At 63.1% G+C, this 17,557-nt stretch overlaps 1 protein-coding gene across 16 annotated transcripts in view; it reads left to right on the top strand.

The window, feature by feature from the left end:
- LOC308237465 (TLC domain-containing protein 4-like) overlaps window positions 1–17,557 on the top strand; it is a 48,092-nt gene that overhangs the window by 16,715 nt on the left and 13,820 nt on the right. Inside the window, exon 1 of one of the 16 annotated variants that reach the window (XM_080648181.1) lies at window positions 3,186–3,265. The exons of 2 other annotated variants lie outside the window; for them this stretch is intronic. The gene's annotated coding sequence lies outside the window, so the exon portion shown is untranslated. Of the gene's footprint in view, window positions 1–3,185; window positions 3,266–3,404; window positions 3,634–3,770; window positions 4,539–4,606; window positions 4,666–4,741; window positions 4,847–5,107; window positions 5,271–6,297; window positions 6,790–17,557 lie in introns of those variants that run through there. 13 more of the 16 variants (XM_080648185.1, XM_080648174.1, XM_080648187.1 and 10 more) reach the window with 13 other exon arrangements.

The following is a 17,557-nucleotide window of genomic DNA, read 5'->3' as shown; positions in this document are numbered from 1 at the left end:
GGGAGAGACACAGAGAGAGAAACATGGATGATCAATTGCTAGCCGCCCCAAATGCCCCGACCGGGGCCAGGAGCCTGCAACCGAGGTACATGCCCTTGACTGGAATCAAACCGGGGACCCTTCAGTCTGCAGGCTGACGCTCGACGTACTGAGCCAAACCGGCCAGGGCCAAAAATGTTTTTATTTTTACTAAAGTGCAAAGAACCCGGGCCTTACGTGGGAGGTCCGAAGGCAGCATGCGCGTCTTCTGTATACAGAAAGGTGTCATTCTTGATGCGGCTCACTTCCCACAGAGCGTGGGAGGCAGGGGACTGCGGAGAGCGCGGGGCCTGGCGTAGCAGAGCGGGTGACGACAGTAAACTCGACTGCATGAACAATAGTCCAGTGGCATCGGGGAGACAATTCGATTGGGGACATAGGGAGATAAGATGTTTGTATATGAAAAAAATAATAACGCCATTTATTTTTTTCTTTTTAGCTATTTTTAGGATAGTTTCATATGCCCATTTGAATTTTTCACTTATATGTATTCCTTTAATTAAAACTAAAAATTTATTGCTTCTCAGCCTTTTGGCTAAGGTCAAATCCTATAGAATAAAAGGCTAATATGCAAATTGACCTAATAGCAGAACAACTGGTCACTATGACGCGCACTGACCACTAGGGGGCAGACGCTCAACACAGGAGCTGCCCCCTGGCGGTCAGTGCGCTCCCACAGGGGGAGCACCCCTCAGCCAGAAAGCCGGGCCTCACGGCTGGCGAGTGCAGCAGCGGTGGCAGGAGCCTCTCTCGCCTCCGGGGCAGCGCTAAGGATGTCCGACTGACCCGCTTAGGGCCTGCTCCCCGCGGGCCTAAGGACTGGGAGAGGGCACAGGCCGAGCTGAGGGACCCCACCCCAAGTGCACGAATTTCGTTCACCGGGGCCTCTAGTGTAAAAATAAAAATAATTTATATTTTTATAATTTACATTACTTTTATAATGATTTAGATTAATTGTAATCCTATCTAATAAAAGAGTAATATGCAAATTGACCATCACTCCAACACACAAGATGGCTGCCCCCATGTGGTCAAAGATGGTTGCCCCCATGTGGGACACAAGATAGCCGCCACAAGATGGCCAGCAGGGGAGGGCAGTTGGGAGGGACCAGGCCTGCAAGGGAGGGCAGTTGGGGGTGATCAGGCCAGCAGGGGAGGGCAGTTGGGAGGAACCAGGCCTGCAAGGGAGGGCAGTTGGGGGTGATCAGGCCTTCAGGGGAGGGCAGTTAGGGGTGACCAGGCCGGCAGAGGAAGGAAGTTGGGGGCGACCGGGCCTGCAGGGAAGGGCAGTTGGGCGGGACCCAGGCCTGCAGGGGAGAGCAGTTGGGGGCAAATAGGCTGGCAGGGGAGCAGTTAGGCATCAATCAGGCTGGCAGGGGAGTGGTTAGGGGGTGATCAGGCTGGCAGGCAGAAGCGGTTAGGGGCAATCAGGAAGGCAGGCAGGCGAGCAGTTGGGAGCCAGCAGTCCTGGATTGTGAGAGGGATGGCCAGCAGGGGAGGGCAGTTGGGAGGGATCAGGCCAGCAGGGGAGGGCAGTTGGGGGTGATCAGGCCTACCGGGATCGGGCCTAAATGGGCAGTTGGACATCCCTCGAGGGGTCCCCAGATTGGAGAGAGTGCAGGCTGGGCTGAGAGACACACACCCCCGTGCACGAATTTCGTGCACCAGGCCTCTAGTTTTAAAATAATTTATAATATATGATAGGAAAGAAAATCACATAAAATAAGCAAAAAGAACCCAAAAGACATAGACTCTCACCCGCCCAGAGATAAACCACTGTTAATATACTGAAATAGTTTCTTATTGACAAACTCTGGAAAACAAATGACAGTGCTTTTAAACCCTCAAAGAACCTTACCAGAAATTCCTGCTACACTGACATGACTGCTTGGGGCTACACATGTTTCACTGAATTGCCCTTTCTCACCAACACGCCAGGCATTCTGATGCCATCGTCACCCAGACGAGAACCGAGAACCGAGGCAGCTTCCCGGAGCGAGCGCGTCCGCGTTCATTGTCCTGTTGCTTTAGGAAGAAGCGGCTCTGGGTCTCCGTGTTCCAAACGACTGGCTCTGTTGAGAAGTTCAGGAATTTGTGGAAACACACGCTTATCAGAAGAACTTGCCTCCAAAGAATTTTTGTGTTTTTATTTTCTCTTTTTAAGTGTGGATGAGTAATTTCATTTTCTGTGACCTGTTTCTCTGAACTGGTTTCAAGAACAAAAAATAGAAAAAGTGCAGTTCACTTTGATACTTCCCACTTAAATCGGGAAGGGAGTGTTGGTAAGAAGGAAGTTAAGAATAATTAAAGATTTGAAAATGTGAATAATGAAACGGATACGTTGAAAGAAATGAAGCTGCCTGAAAACATGGAGGAGAAAGGGCAGCGGATATATTCTTCTGCCTCCTGAGGTCATTGAGTTTCGATGAATTTACAAGTTTCCACATTCAGCTACTATTAGCAAATCCCTCCCCTCTCGGGCAGGCCCGTCCTGTTCTGGTGAACTCGCTCACGTGCCCGTAACTGGAGGACTTGACGATGCATTTCTAGGGCCCAGCTGGAAGGAGGAGAGCGGGATTTCTGTGGGCATCCTTGGCCTTGGCCGCTGCGGTGGTGCTAGAGGATGTGCATAGCAAAGATAACGGTGGTGCCGTCAGCTGTCCTGCCCGGAGAAGCACAGGCGAGTCTGGAGGAGGCAGAGTCCCGAGGTCACACTCGCCACGTGACTCGCAGGGCTGGCCGGCTCTGGTGCAGGACGCACGTGCCCAGCCTCCGGGCCCACGGAGAGTGATGAAGCGGCTGCGTGAATGCGTAAGGCAGGTGTGGGCCAGACCGCAGTGAAGCAACTCTGATGGGATAGGTGTGTGTGTTGTTTAAATTTTTTAAAAAAATTATTAATGTCAGAGAGGAAGGGAGAGGGAGAGAGAAACATTAATGAGAGAGCATCATTGGCTGCCACCTGCACGCCCCCCATTGGGGATCCAGCCAGCAACCCAGGCATGTGCCCTTGACCGGAACTGAACCCTGGACCCTTCAGTCCGCAGGCCGACGCTCTGTCCACTGAGCCAAACGGGCCAGGGCCGGGACAGGTCTTGGTCCAAGGACACGGTGCCCTGCGGTGCGGTGCGGTGAGGATCCCGGGGAGAAGAGGGCCATGCGCTGGGAGGCCTCCCTGCGGGGTGCAGGCCGCTGTTGCTGCAGGGCGAGCAGGTGTGGTCTTTTCTAGGTCAGTCTGGGGTACATTTTCCCACTGGGTCTGCAGGGGTAACTGCATCCGCACCCCCATTTTACAGATGAAGGACCTGGGCCCTGTGAGGCGCCGGGAGTGAAAGTGGGTGTGTTTGTGTGCACGCCTGTGTGTGCGCGAGGTAACGCCGGTCAGCCGCATGGGCAGACGGTTCCCACAAATGGCTGTCCTGCTCGTGCTGGCGTTTACGCATTAATTAACGACCCAGACCTTGCCTCCTGCAGAGAAGGGTTTGTAGTGTGTCGGCCACCCGGCACAGCCTGAGCGCCTCTTCCCTGTTTTGCTGTATTCAAAGCAACCCCATCTGTTGATCCGGACGCTGGAGTGTTTGAGCGCGCATTTCGCAGGTCAGGAGAGCGACTTGAATGGCAAACTTCCTTTCCCGGCCGCTTGGAATTCCGAGCTGGCACCCGAATGCCCACCCGCCTCCCGGGACTGGGGGGGGGGGGGGGAGGGGGAAGGGGGAGTGCGCTCCAGGGTGTTTGCCGCGAGGAGAGACCGCGGGGGTGGCACCCGCGCCCCGGCCCCCGCCCCCTGCCCGGGTCCACACCGCCTGGGCCCAGGCCAGAGCCCCAAGTCCTGTCAATCACTGGGCTGCCCTCTGCTCTGTGACGAAACCCTGCGCTTCCTTTGGGCAGAATCTGGGCACGGACGGCGAATGTAAACTCCCAACCTGAGCGGGATTTCGGTGACGTGGCGAGCCCAGGTTCTGCCCGCTGCGGAGGCGGCCTGGGGCAGGGTCGGTGACTCGCTTCGGACAGCCAGGCGCCGCCCGCTGGGTCCCCTTCCCCGGCTGACAGGGGACAGCCCGCTTCGGTGGGGCGGCTCGGAGCCCTGCTCCGCCTGGGTCCCGCCGCGAAGGTCGGCCCCGCCCACTCGGGCCGGGTCGGAGCCGCCGGGAGCGGAGCGGGGCGCGCGGCCGCGGCGCCTTTAAGGAGCGGCGCTGCGGGAACTCGACCCGCACTCCAGGCCGCTGCCCGGGGACTCCCGCTCCCGCCCTGCCCCGCCCCGCCCCGCCCCGCCCGCGTCTCTTGGCCGAGGCGGCCGGGCCAGCCTCCGGGCCGGGCCGAGCACCTGGCGCCTCGCGCGGCCGCGCGCACTCGCGAGGGGCTCCGGACGTGGCACAGGTGACGCGTTTGCAGGGCTGGGGGCGGGGGGGTTGGTGTCAGGGCTCCGGAGACCGGGCGTCCTGAGCGCGGGGCAGTGAGTGGCTCTGGCAGGTGCGCAGCATCGTGGCCCGCGGGCCGCTCAGGTGGGTCCCCCCTCTGCGACCCCCCTCCCCCCCGCGTCCCGCTCGCGCTCTGGGTCTCGGATGCAGGGCGGGCGCTTTGGGCATCGGGGAGAGCCGCGCGGGAGGCCGGCGCAGGCGCGTGGAGTGGGTGAGTGTCCCCTCCAGCGCCCCCTCCCCCAATTGTAACACAAGAAACTGCTGTGGACTCCGGCGCCGGCGGAGGGTCCCGTTCTGAGTCCGGAGTCCGGTGTCAGGGGCCCGCGCGCAGTCAGGGCAGACACGGGTTCTGTTCGGGTTCTGTTTACGGCGCTGCCATTGCGCCCGGGCAGGTCGGTTCCGCCGAGCGGGGGCCTCGGTTTACCCAGCTGGGAAATGGGATCTGACACCCGCCTTTCCTGCCGCTCGGGGACCGCAGGCCACCCCAGTTCGCGGAAGGGTCGGCGTGCGCGCTGTCCTAGCCGAGCACACCCGCGCCCATGGGCGCACGTTTGCACGTTTGCCTGCGAAAGTGTGGGGCGAGGAGCGCCGGGGAGGAGGAGGGGCGCTGCCGCCTCTCCGGCTCCCGGCCCCACACGGAGCTGGGACCCTGAGTCCTGGGCTCGTGTAAGTGACAGCAGCGGGCAAGGGTCAGAGTGAGCTTCCCCCTGAGCAGCTGGCCGTGAGGTGCGGGAACCCCACTGCTCTTTCAGGGGCGCTGTGCGAAGTGGAGAACTCCCGGTTTGTCTTTTCCTCACACGGCGGCCGGGGAAGTGAGTAAGTGAATGGCTGCCCCCTAGGAGACCGGAGCCGCCGGGAGGGAGCCGGCCAGTGCGTTTGCGTGGCGGCGGCGCAGGGCGCTCTGTGCTGAGCGGGGTTCCCACCCCGCAGCCCTCGGCCACATCTCCTCCCTCCGCGCTGGGCCTGCCCCGCGCCCCGCACCTGCTCCGCCGCCTGGAGGGCGGGCTCGCTGAGCCGGCAGTCAGTCACACGTGCTTCTCCCCCCGCTTCTGTACTGCGCCCCAGCGAGTGGGGCTCTTTTTTTGTTGATCCTCCCCCCGAGGGTAATTTCCCATTGATTTTTAGAGAGAGTGGGAGAGAGGGAAAGAGAGAGAGAAACATCCATAGGAGAGAGGCACATCTATTGGTTGTCTCCTGCAGGCGCCCCACCAGGGCCCCCCTGGCCAGGGAGGAGCCTGCAACCGAGTCTGTGCCCTTGGCCGGAATCGAACCCGGGACCCTTCAGTCCACAGTCTCATGCTCTGTCCACTGAGCCACACCGGCCAGGACCCAACGCTGGCTCTTTTTAATGAGAGCCGGCCAGCTGCCCAGGAGCGGCCGTGGTCACAGGCTGAGACTTCATAGCAAACTCCGGAGAAGCGGGGCCTTCTGACCCCCTGAGTGTGGACGAAGAGCCGGCTGCTCTCCTTCCTCTTCTGGGATCTCCATCCGGGAGGGTTCCTCCTGTTCCCAAGGGGAGCGGTGGCCTTGGAGCAGGCGGCCCCAGAACCGAGCGCGATGATGGCCCAGCGAAGGGTGGGGAGGAGCCAGTGGGACCTGGGAGGGGACGGAGGGCGGCCAGGTGCCGGGCGGGCAGGAGCCCTGGCTGCGTGGAGCCGGCATCCGGTGTGCCCTGCCCTTTGGGCCTTGCCCAGCTGCCCTGAAGCCCCAGCCCTGCCACCCCCTCCCCTGCTCAGTCTCTAGAGGAGCCCAGTGTACCCCCCCCCCAAGCCGCCTCCCCTGGAGGGGCGGGAGCCGACCAGCTGGCTCCCTAAGAAACCTCAGACCTCAGCGTCTCCGCCCCCTCTTCTCAGATGACTGTCCCCCCCTACAGACGGGATTCATTTCGCTGCTCCGACGTCTCAGCCGGCTGAGGAAAGTCAGCGGAGAAGTCTATAGGAGGACGGGAGCTCGTCCTTCTGTCGAGGGAGAGGATGGACTTGTTGTCTGGGTGGGGCCTATGGCGATTGGACAAGGGGGGGCAGGGCGGCGGGGGCGGGGAGGGGGAGCCGCGCTGGCCCTGGAGAGCGAGGCCGCCCGGTGCACGGCCACCGGGCTGTGCTGACCCTCCTTCCCATCACCCCGTGAGGAGACAGGACAGTGGACGAGGAGAGGCCGCCTGGCCGCCAGGGTGGGAGCCGTCTCCCCGGCCCCCGTGTCAGGCACTAACCAGTTGTGCCACCCAGGACGCATCGCATCCCCGAGGGAGTGGATTTCGTAAGGTCGGGGGCGTTTCCAGAGCGGCTTCGCTGTGTTTGTTCTGGCTGGACGGAGGGAGGCCGAGTCCTGCTCCGAGGTGCTGGTTGAGAGGAGGGTGTGCTCACCATTCCCCGGGCCTGGGAGGGGCCCCCAGCATGTTCCCAGAGCCGTGGTCTGTGCAGGGAGCAGGCAGGGGGCCACGGAGCCGAGGCTTGTGAATCTCCGGGAGAAGCCAGGCCTGCGAGATGCTGGGAGTGGGTCAAGCCCTGGCCTCGGGGAAGGGTGTGCGCAGGGGACCAGTGGGGCAGGCGCCGGGTGGACTGCGCTGCCGACGGTTTTGGGCGACAACACAGCGCGGTGCGTTTTGATGCAGAGACCAGGGCGCATGGGCCTCGCCTGCCTCCGGCCGCATCCTGCTCTGGGTCTGCTCTGGGTCTGTTTCTGTTCTGCGCTCGGAAGAGCTCACGCCTGTCGGCGGTCACAGCCCAGTCTCCGGAGCCGTGCCCAGGGGATGGAAGCGGGCTGTGGGGAGCCGGCTGGGCGGGGGGCTGGGGGCGTGGGCGAGCACGGTTGATGGGGAGCTGCCTGCACCGGTCGGGGGGTCTCATCTTGTGTTTTGGGGGGGCAGGACCCACAGTCCTGAAAGGCCGGTGGCCGGGCGGGTGGGAAAAGGGGACTTCCCACCCGTTCTCGCCCCTTCGAAGCCAAGAAGCCACGTGCAGGGAGCACCTCGCTGGCTGGAGAGCAGGTCCCAGAGCAGGAGGTCAGATGGCAGACGCAGGGTGGGCCGCCCCCTCCCGCTCCGAGGAGTTTGTGCAGAAGCTGATGCAGAGTGCGGCTCCCACAGGCCCTTTGCTGATCAGACGCGTGGGAAGCTGGCTGCTGGCTCGCGGGGACCTGGAAAAGGGCCCCCATACGGCTCCTAAGAGGGCGGCGATCAGACCGCCTCAGGCTCTATTCCAGGACTGACAGTCACACTGGAACCGGCACTCCGCGGCTTCGGGTTGCCAAAAAAGCTTTTTGGAGAAACGGGTGAGGCGGCGCCCAGCCTCCCCGAGCGCCTCGCCGCATCTGCAGCTGGACCGGATCAATGGCCGCGTCTCCGCAGGCCTCGGGTTTCCCGTTATCACAGTCAGCACGACTCGCACGGAGCGCGCTCACCAGGGGGCCAGGGCAGCCGCAGGAAGACGGGGACGCGCACGTGCCGCTTGGTCACCCCGGCTCCTGTCCACACGCGACCTCGTGGGCGCCTCCCCTGACCGCCCGCCTCCGCTTCTCGGCTGAGTTGCTGCTTTCGGAGTTTGCCTGTCGCCCTCCTCGGGGGCTGGGAGCCATCTCACCCTCTCAGCCGGCTTCTCTGATGTCGCCCTGCCGGTGCCCGCCGGTCTCGTCCTCAGGGGGTGGCCTGGAGCCTGGCCGGGCTGGGTGGTGTCCACTGTGTCCTGGTCTGGCCGCCCTGGACGTAACTGGACATCGGTGGGTTTACCCACTGGGTTCGATCTCAACTTTATTTTATTTAAAATATATTTCTATTGATTTCAGAGAGGAGGGGAGAGGGAGAGAGAGAGATAGAAACATCCATGATGAGAGAGAATCATGGATCGGCTGCCTCCACACCCCCTTCTGGGGACGGAGCCCACAACCTGGGCCTGTGCCCTGACCAGGAATTGAACCCTGACCTCCTGGTTCATAGGTCGATGCTCAGCCACTGAGCCACGCCGGCGGGGCCGATTTAAATTCTAGATTTTGGGGACGTGGAGAAACTGTCCTGTCAAGTTAGTTTAAGTTGCTTTCTCCAAATAGGCTTTAAAAACCTTTAACAAGTATAAGCTGAAGGCACAGAAAATACGTCCGTCTGCTACGGATTCACTTGGTGGAATGGGAGCGAGAGGACTTTCCATTTAATGAAAAATTCATAGAAAACGATGAATAAACGGTCTTTGCAGAGAGTTACACGTTAGGGACCCAATTCTCAAACCCGTCCCCCTCAGCCGCTGCGTTCTGCGCGAGGCCGTGTGGGGACGGGGAGACAGTCATGACGGCCACGCTCTGTAGTCTGTCACGTGCTGCCCGAGGACGTGGAGACACAGCTGTGCTCCGCCTGGGCAGGCCCGTGGCTCTCCAGGTTTAAAACCCTGCACGCGTGTCGCTGAGCGGATCTGCTCCGCAGTCCCTGTCCCCTGACTCCAGGAGGTGAGCGAGCTGCCCTGGAAGGACCAGGGAGCAGGGAGGCTGTGGGGGGCCAGGCCTCGGAGGGGGGGGCGCAGGCAGCGTGATCAGGGGTCCCAGCTCCGTGGCCGAGCCAAGCCTAGGGCTTTAGGCGGTTTTGAGGAACTGACATGCTAGATAGCCTCACGTCTGTCACACGATCCGTTAGTGTTTTCAGTCCCAGGAGGGAGACTGGCTCGCTGTGGGACACTTTGCGAGCAGCCCGTCCTCGCGGCCCGAGGGTCCACGCCTGCTCCTCCCCCTCGGCCTCCCCCCCAGTTCTCACCCCAGACATAACGGGGCACCAGCCTTGCGGGCAGAGCCCTCCCCATCTTTCTCTGTAGAAGCCAAGACATGCCCAGGGAGGTACTTGTAAACACTGAGCATCTCGCAGCCTGCTCCCCGGCCCCGCCCACCCCCCCCCCACACACACACACAGACACTACCGGGAGTGAGGGGCCCTCTGGTGTATCGTCTTGTGCATGTAAACGCCCCCACGCCCTGTGGTAGGGTAGCCGTGCCCGTATATTTGATCACGTCCCTGTCACCGCTTCTTCGGAAGCCGCGAGAAGCCCCGCCACGCGTCCTCCCGCCCGCACGGGTGTGTTTGGAAGGTGGAGGAGGAAGAACGCACGCCTTGTTGTACTGTTCGGGGACGTGGCACTGTCAAAATTTGCATCTTTGGCCATTTAATTCCCCAGTGTTTGTTCAGCTGGGAGAGCGCAGAGCGAGGCGCTAGAGGGCTTCCAGTGGGGGGCGTGTGCCGGCCCTGCTCGTGTCGGGGACCCTTCCAGAGCAGGGACGAGGCAGGGACGCCGACCCAGGGGCTTCAGGGCGACTCACGCCGACCTTGTTCCAGAACCAATTCGGGACGGTGTGCAGAGGTGAGACTGAGGCCGGGAGGGTGAGTGCAGGGAGAGGGAGAGGGAGAGGGAGAGGACGGTGTGCAGAGGTGAGACAGGCCGGGAGGGTGAGTGCAGGGAAGAGGACGGTGTGCAGAGGTGAGACAGGCCGGGAGGGTGAGTGCAGGGAGAGGGAGAGGACGGTGTGCAGAGGTGAGACAGGCCGGGAGGGTGAGTGCAGGGAGAGGGAGAGGGAGAGGACGGTGTGCAGAGGTGAGACTGAGGCTGGGAGGGTGAGTGCAGGGAGAGGGAGAGGACGGTGTGCAGAGGTGAGACAGGCCGGGAGGGTGAGTGCAGGGAGAGGGAGAGGACAGTGTGCAGAGGTGAGACAGGCCGGGAGGGTGAGTGCAGGGAGAGGGAGAGGGAGAGGACGGTGTGCAGAGGTGAGACTGAGGCCGGGAGGGTGAGTGCAGGGAGAGGGAGAGGGAGAGGACGGTGTGCAGAGGTGAGACTGAGGCCGGGAGGGTGAGTGCAGGGAGAGGGAGAGGACGGTGTGCAGAGGTGAGACTGAGGCCGGGAGGGTGAGTGCAGGGAGAGGGAGAGGGAGAGGACGGTGTGCAGAGGTGAGACTGAGGCCGGGAGGGTGAGTGCAGGGAGAGGGAGAGGGAGAGGACGGTGTGCAGAGGTGAGACTGAGGCCGGGAGGGTGAGTGCAGGGAGAGGGAGAGGGAGAGGACGGTGTGCAGAGGTGAGACAGGCCGGGAGGGTGAGTGCAGGGAGAGGGAGAGGACGGTGTGCAGAGGTGAGACTGAGGCCGGGAGGGTGAGTGCAGGGAGAGGGAGAGGGAGAGGACGGTGTGCAGAGGTGAGACAGGCCAGGAGGGTGAGTGCAGGGAGAGGGAGAGGACGGTGTGCAGAGGTGAGACTGAGGCCGGGAGGGTGAGTGCAGGGAGAGGGAGAGAACGGTGTGCAGAGGTGAGACTGAGGCCGGGAGGGTGAGTGCAGGGAGAGGGAGAGGGAGAGGACGGTGTGCAGAGGTGAGACTGAGGCCGGGAGGGTGAGTGCAGGGAGAGGGAGAGGGAGAGCACGGTGTGCAGAGGTGAGACCGAGGCCAGGAGGGTGAGTGCAGGGAGAGGGAGAGGGAGAGCACGGTGTGCAGAGGTGAGACAGGCCGGGAGGGTGAGTGCAGGGAGAGGGAGAGGACGGTGTGCAGAGGTGAGACTGAGGCCGGGAGGGTGAGTGCAGGGAGAGGGAGAGAACGGTGTGCAGAGGTGAGACCGAGGCCAGGAGGGTGAGTGCAGGGAGAGGGAGGATGGTGTGCAGAGGTGAGACTGAGGCCGGGAGGGTGAGTGCAGGGAGAGGGAGAGGGAGAGGACGGTGTGCAGAGGTGAGACCGAGGCCAGGAGGGTGAGTGCAGGGAGAGGGAGAGGGAGAGCACGGTGTGCAGAGGTGAGACAGGCCGGGAGGGTGAGTGCAGGGAGAGGGAGAGGACGGTGTGCAGAGGTGAGACTGAGGCCGGGAGGGTGAGTGCAGGGAGAGGGAGAGGGAGAGGACAGTGTGCAGAGGTGAGACCGAGGCCAGGAGGGTGAGTGCAGGGAGAGGGAGAGGGAGAGCACGGTGTGCAGAGGTGAGACAGGCCGGGAGGGTGAGTGCAGGGAGAGGGAGAGGACGGTGTGCAGAGGTGAGACTGAGGCCGGGAGGGTGAGTGCAGGGAGAGGGAGAGAACGGTGTGCAGAGGTGAGACTGAGGCCGGGAGGGTGAGTGCAGGGAGAGGGAGAGGGAGAGGACGGTGTGCAGAGGTGAGACTGAGGCCGGGAGGGTGAGTGCAGGGAGAGGGAGAGGGAGAGGACGGTGTGCAGAGGTGAGACAGGCCGGGAGGGTGAGTGCAGGGAGAGGGAGAGGGAGAGGGAGAGGACAGTGTGCAGAGGTGAGACCGAGGCCAGGAGGGTGAGTGCAGGGAGAGGGAGAGGGAGAGCACGGTGTGCAGAGGTGAGACAGGCCGGGAGGGTGAGTGCAGGGAGAGGGAGGATGGTGTGCAGAGGTGAGACCGAGGCAGGAGGGTGAGTGCAGGGAGAGGGAGAGGGAGAGGACGGTGTGCAGAGGTGAGACCGAGGCCAGGAGGGTGAGTGCAGGGAGAGGGAGAGGGAGAGCACGGTGTGCAGAGGTGAGACAGGCCGGGAGGGTGAGTGCAGGGAGAGGGAGGATGGTGTGCAGAGGTGAGACCGAGGCCAGGAGGGTGAGTGCAGGGAGAGGGAGAGGGAGAGGACGGTGTGCAGAGGTGAGACAAGCCGGGAGGGTGAGTTCAGGGAGAGGGAGAGGGAGAGGACGGTGTGCAGAGGTGAGACAGGCCGGGAGGGTGAGTGCAGGGAGAGGGAGAGGGAGAGGACGGTGTGTCCCAGGCCAGTGAGGCGGCGGGGTTGGCTAGTGTGCGCTGCTGCCTCCGACGCGCCGGCAGGAGGAGGCCCGCGGCCGGCACGGCCTCGGGGACGAGAGACCAGGCGGGGAAGCCGCAGGTCTGATTCCGGGAGGCGAGAGAACTGTCTCTGGATTTCATCAAGAAGGCACTGCCCAGCTCTAGCCGGTGTAGCTCAGTGGATAGAGCGTTGGCCTGCAGACTGAAGGGTCCCGGGTTCAGTTCCCGGTGAGGGCACATACCTGGGTTGTGGGCTCGGTCCCCAGTGCGGGGCGTGCAGGAGGCAGCGATGCATGACTCTCTCATCATGGATGTGTCTCTCTCCCCCTCCTTCCTCTCTGGGAGCAACCAGAATATATTTAAAAAGAAGAAGGCCCTGCCTGTGCCGTGGCTGCGTCCCCACGACGCTGTGTCGCGCCGGGGACCCGTCCTTCTCAGCCGCTTCCCACCTGCTCCCAGCGCTGGCCAGGTGTCCGCCTCTCAGCGAAAGGTCAGCGGGCCGAGGATCAAGTTCACGGGTTTAATCCAGAAATAGCTTCACAAGGACCTGACGGGACGCCTGACCGATGACAGCAGCACCCAGGGCCATTCCGGTGCCTCTGGGGGAGGGGGGACATGCCTCCCAGGGGCTCTCTGTGAGCCCTGGGCTTGCAGCGCACCCGCCGAGACGTGGGGGTGCTTTCGGGGCGTTGCTGTGTTAGAACTGTAACAACGACAGGATATTGTCCTTTAAAAACAGAAAACCCACCGGCTGGCGTGGGGAACCAGGAGGTCCGGGCACAGGCCCGGGTTGTGGCTCAATCCCCAGTAGGGGGCGTGTAGGAGGCAGCTGATCTAGGATGTTCCTCTCTCATCCTTGATGTTTCTCTTCTCTCTCCCTCTCCCTTCTCTGAGATCAATAAAAAAATGTATTTTTTAAATAAAGAAAAACGAAACCGGACAGCCCTCGCCCTTGGTCCGTGCAGAGAGCAGGGACTGGGCCGCACGGCGGGTCCCCAGGTGGAAGGTCCGAACGCCGCTCGGAGGGGTGCCAAGGCCCCGCCGACCTGGATGTGTTAGGAGGTGGGTGGACGTGGGTGTGTGAGCAGGACGTGGGGTCTTCAGTGGGCAGCTCGCCCCAGTGTCAGGAAGCTGGGGAGACTGAGCCACGTGGGGTCCAGCGCCCACGATCACACTTGTCAGCGTCTTTCCTCGGGAACGCGGCCCCGGCCGGCCCATGTCGCCACGTCTGAGGCCACGCTCAGGCCCTGTAGAGCCCTCGCCCCGAGCTGAAGCAGGAGGCTTGCAGCAAGTACCACCCGCCAGGGCGCCCGGCGCCGCGTCGCCTCACGGGCCTGCGCAGCGGTTCGAGGAGGCACGCCCTGCGTGTTGAGTTTTCGGCTTCGTGATGGCACCGAATCCGGGCAGAAGGCCCAAGGTCATGGGCAGACAGTGCGGTCGGAAGCCTGCGTGGCCGAGCCTGGGCGGGCAGACGGTGTGGGGCAGGGGCAGCCTCCTGCGAGGAGGTCAGGCGAGAAACCACGTCGAAGCCACTGGACTCGCCGTCAGGTCCCGGGTCCCAGGTGGAGGCGAGCCGCGGGCCTCAGGCAGGGAGGGCGGTCCCCTTGCTCAGCCTGTCCGTCTGAGACCGGCTGCCTGGAGAGGGGGCGCCCTTCCCGGCGAGGAAAGGGTGTGAGAGCGCGGCCGTCCTCTGCTGACTGCTGTTTTGATCTCTTGCTCAACAAACCGCCCCCAAAACCCAGTGGCTCAGAACAATGACTGCTTCTTCCTCCTGCCTCTGTGGGTGGCGGGGCCGTTGCTCAGCTGGTCCTGGGCTCCCTCGAGCTGCCTCCAGCTGGAGGGTCAGCTGGCCGGACGGTCCGACGGCCTGTCAGCAGCACCGGCAGCTGGGCCGCCGGCTCCCCGCGTGGCCTCGCGTCCTCCGGGAGGCCAGACAGCTGGCGGCCTCCCGGGCAGCGCCCCAGAGAGCGAGAGGCAGGCGCTGAAGGTCTTTCAGGCCCACCGGGGCCCAGAACCCTCCCAGCCTCGCTTCCCGGGGACTATCCGCGGCGCAAGGCCACCCCGAGTCCTGGGGGGAGACGGGACGGCACCTGCGGTGACGCAGGGGCGATGTCCTATTGCAGGCAGTCACGGCCGCTCCGAGATTTACGGCGGTGACGGCTGCGCCCGGGCACCCGACCATCGCACGGATCACGGAACCAGCCGCGCGGGGGGCCCGGGACCGGGATCTGGTTCCAGGTCTCCCTCCAGCCAAGTGGCGGCATCTGTCCTACAAAGTCGACAGGACACAGGGACATGCTCAGTGGTTCTCAGTCCCTCGAACCCACTGCCTCTGGTGCGAGTGGGGAGCGGCAGACGAGAGACAGAGGCGGCCGGCAGGGCGTCGCTCAACCACGTCGCTGTGTCCTTGGGCTTCTCGGACGGGACGGACGGACGGACGGACGGACGGACGGTGTGGAGGCGAGAAGGCCCCTGACGCCTTAGGTTCTGGCTTCCTGGGCTGCTTGGCAGGCATCCCAGTGCTTCCTTAGAAAAGGGACAAAACGCATTTGGGAAGGCCTTGCCTGCCCAGGTTTTCCTTCGTTTTGCAGTGTTGGCGGGAAGCCAGGCCTGTCCCGGCCCGGGGGCTCCTCTGGGGCCCTCCAGCGAGGACAGGGCCGCCGAGTCGGAGAGGGTGGCCGCAGAACCCCTGCTCTCCCCGGGCCCCCAGGGGACAGGTGCCCGGTCGCCGGGGTCCCACTCCGCCTCAGTCCAGGGCCCTCCCTCACGGGCGCCTCCTGAGGCTCAGGTCGGACGCTGTGTTGGAAATGCTGACCGTCTTAGCGATGGGCTCTCAGTCTGTGCAGCGGCCAACCCCTCCCTTCCGTACGATCGCGTCTGGCTCTGTGCGTGACCTTTGGTGGCTGCGGTCTCCCGTCGAGGCGCCTGGTCAGCCCAGCCCAGCGCTGTCCTTGGAGCTCGGAGGGTTCGGAAACAAAGACTCTTTCAGACAAGTTTTCCGTGGGGCGAGAAGCGAGGAGGCAACATTTATCGAGTAAATAAAATGTGCATCTGTGCTGTGAGCACGGGCCCTGAAGGGCCTGATTGCCTCGGGGAGACTCCGGCTGGGGGGGGGGGGGGGCGCAGGCAGCGAGGGGGCTGGGAGGAAGCCTGCCCCCCCCCACCACCCCCCCGTCAGGCCCCAAGGCGGACCAGCTCAGACACTGTGAACAGAGGCAGGCCTTGCACAGTGTCAGACCAGGAGAGTGATGACATAGGTTAACTCTGTCACATGCCACGCCATCTACGGTAAGTTAAGAGCTAGAACATGTAAACCACGTGATGAATACACATATGCCGGGAAAGGGTCAGAGCCTTGGAAAGCGCCCGAATCGCCCTGCCGGGGTGGGCAGTGGTGACTGTGGGCCGAGCTCCGAAGGGTCTCGGTTTGGTTCCCGGTCAGGGCACATGCCCAGGTTTTGGGTTCAGTCCCCAACCAGGGCACGTACGGGAGGCAACCGATGGATGTTTCTTTCTCGCATCAATCTCTCTCTTTCCCTCTCCCCCCCCCCCCCCCGAGCTCCCTCCCTTTCTCCCCCTCCCCCTCCCCTCCCCTCCTCCTCCCCTCCCCTTCCCCCTCTCCCTCTCCCATCAGGTGAGGACTATAAAACCAAAACCCTATAATAGAAGGGAGACTGACCAGGGTGGGGAACCAGGGGAGAAATTGTTTCTGGGAGGGGCAGGAACTCCCAGGGGGCGGGGTGGGGGGAAGATGGGGTGTCCCCCACCGTGCTGTGTCTTGGTGGGGGCTCTGGGCTAAGTGACAAAATACATATCAAGAGCCCCAACCCCCAAAACAAACCGTAGAAAGAGATTGTCTTCACCTGTGGAGGAAGCCAATATACCCTGAGGAAGTGGGGGTGTGTGTGTGCGGGAGGGGCAGGATGTACAGATTTGAAACTGAACTGGGGGGTCAGAGAAGGGGTCCGAGGAGGCATTCGACACAGGACGTAAGGGGACAGGTAGGGCGGTGAAGGGTGAAGACGCCCGTGGTGATGTGAGCTCTGTTAAAGCAGCGGGCCCAAGGGTTGGCTCAGTGGATAGCGTGGCGGTTCGATTCCGGTCAAGGTCGTGGACCTTAGTTCCAGGCTCGATCCCCAGCCCTGGTTAGGGTGCGTTCGGGAGGCAACCCATCGATGAGGTTCTTTCTCAGTGGGGGGCCTTGCTCAGTGGGGGGCCTTGCTCAGTGGGGGCCTTGCTCAGTGGGGGGCCTTGCTCAGTGGGGGGGCCTTGCTCAGTGGGGGTCCTTGCTCAGTGGGGGTTCTTTCTCAGTGGGGGTCCTTGCTCAGTGGGGGTCCTTGCTCAGTGGGGGGCCTTGCTCAGTGGGGGGTCCTTGCTCAGTGGGGGGTCCTTGCTCAGTGGGGGGCCTTGCTCAGTGGGGGGCCTTGCTCAGTGGGGGCCCTTCCTCAGTGGGGGCCCTTCCTCAGTGGGGGCCTTGCTCAGTGGGGGGCCTTGCTCAGTGGGGGCCCTTCCTCAGTGGGGGCCCTTCCTCAGTGGGGGCCTTGCTCAGTGGGGGGCCTTGCTCAGTGATGGGCCTTGCTCAGTGGGGGGCCTTGCTCAGTGGGGGTCCTTGCTCAGTGGGGGTATTTCTCAGTGGGGGGCCTTGCTCAGTGGGGGCCTTGCTCAGTGGGGGGCCTTGCTCAGTGGGGGTATTTCTCAGTGGGGGGCCTTGCTCAGTGGGGGCCTTGCTCAGTGGGGGGCCTTGCTCAGTGGGGGGCCTTGCTCAGTGGGGGGCCTTGCTCAGTGATGGGCCTTGCTCAGTGGGGGTCCTTGCTCAGTGGGGGGCCTTGCTCAGTGGGGGGCCTTGCTCAGTGGGGGGCCTTGCTCAGTGGGGGGGCCCTTCCTCAGTGGGGGGGCCCTTCCTCAGTGGGGGGCCTTGCTCAGTGGGGGTCTTTCTCAGTGGGGGGCCTTGCTCAGTGGGGGGTCTTTCTCAGTGGGGGGGCCTTGCTCAGTGGGGGGCCTTGCTCAGTGGGGGTCTTTCTCAGTGGGGGGCCTTGCTCAGTGGGGGTCTTTCTCAGTGGGGGGCCTTGCTCAGTGGGGGGTCTTTCTCAGTGGGGGTCTTTCTCAGTGGGGGGCCTTGCTCAGTGGGGGTATTTCTCAGTGGGGGGCCTTGCTCAGTGGGGGGCCTTGCTCAGTGGGGGGGCTTGCTCAGTGGGGGGCCTTGCTCAGTGGGGGGCCTTGCTCAGTGGGGGGCCTTGCTCAGTGGGGGCCTTGCTCAGTGGGGGTCTTTCTCAGTGGGGGGCCTTGCTCAGTGGGGGGCCTTGCTCAGTGGGGGTCTTTCTCAGTGGGGGGCCTTGCTCAGTGGGGGTATTTCTCAGTGGGGGGCCTTGCTCAGTGGGGGGCCTTGCTCAGTGGGGGGTCTTTC

The sequence above is a fragment of the Plecotus auritus genome (assembly GCF_963455305.1).
Source record: "Plecotus auritus genome assembly, chromosome: 12".
NCBI classification, from domain to species: Eukaryota; Metazoa; Chordata; class Mammalia; order Chiroptera; family Vespertilionidae; genus Plecotus; species Plecotus auritus.
The sequence above is the reverse complement of the archived record's forward strand: the minus strand, read 5'-3'. Positions and strand labels throughout refer to the sequence as shown.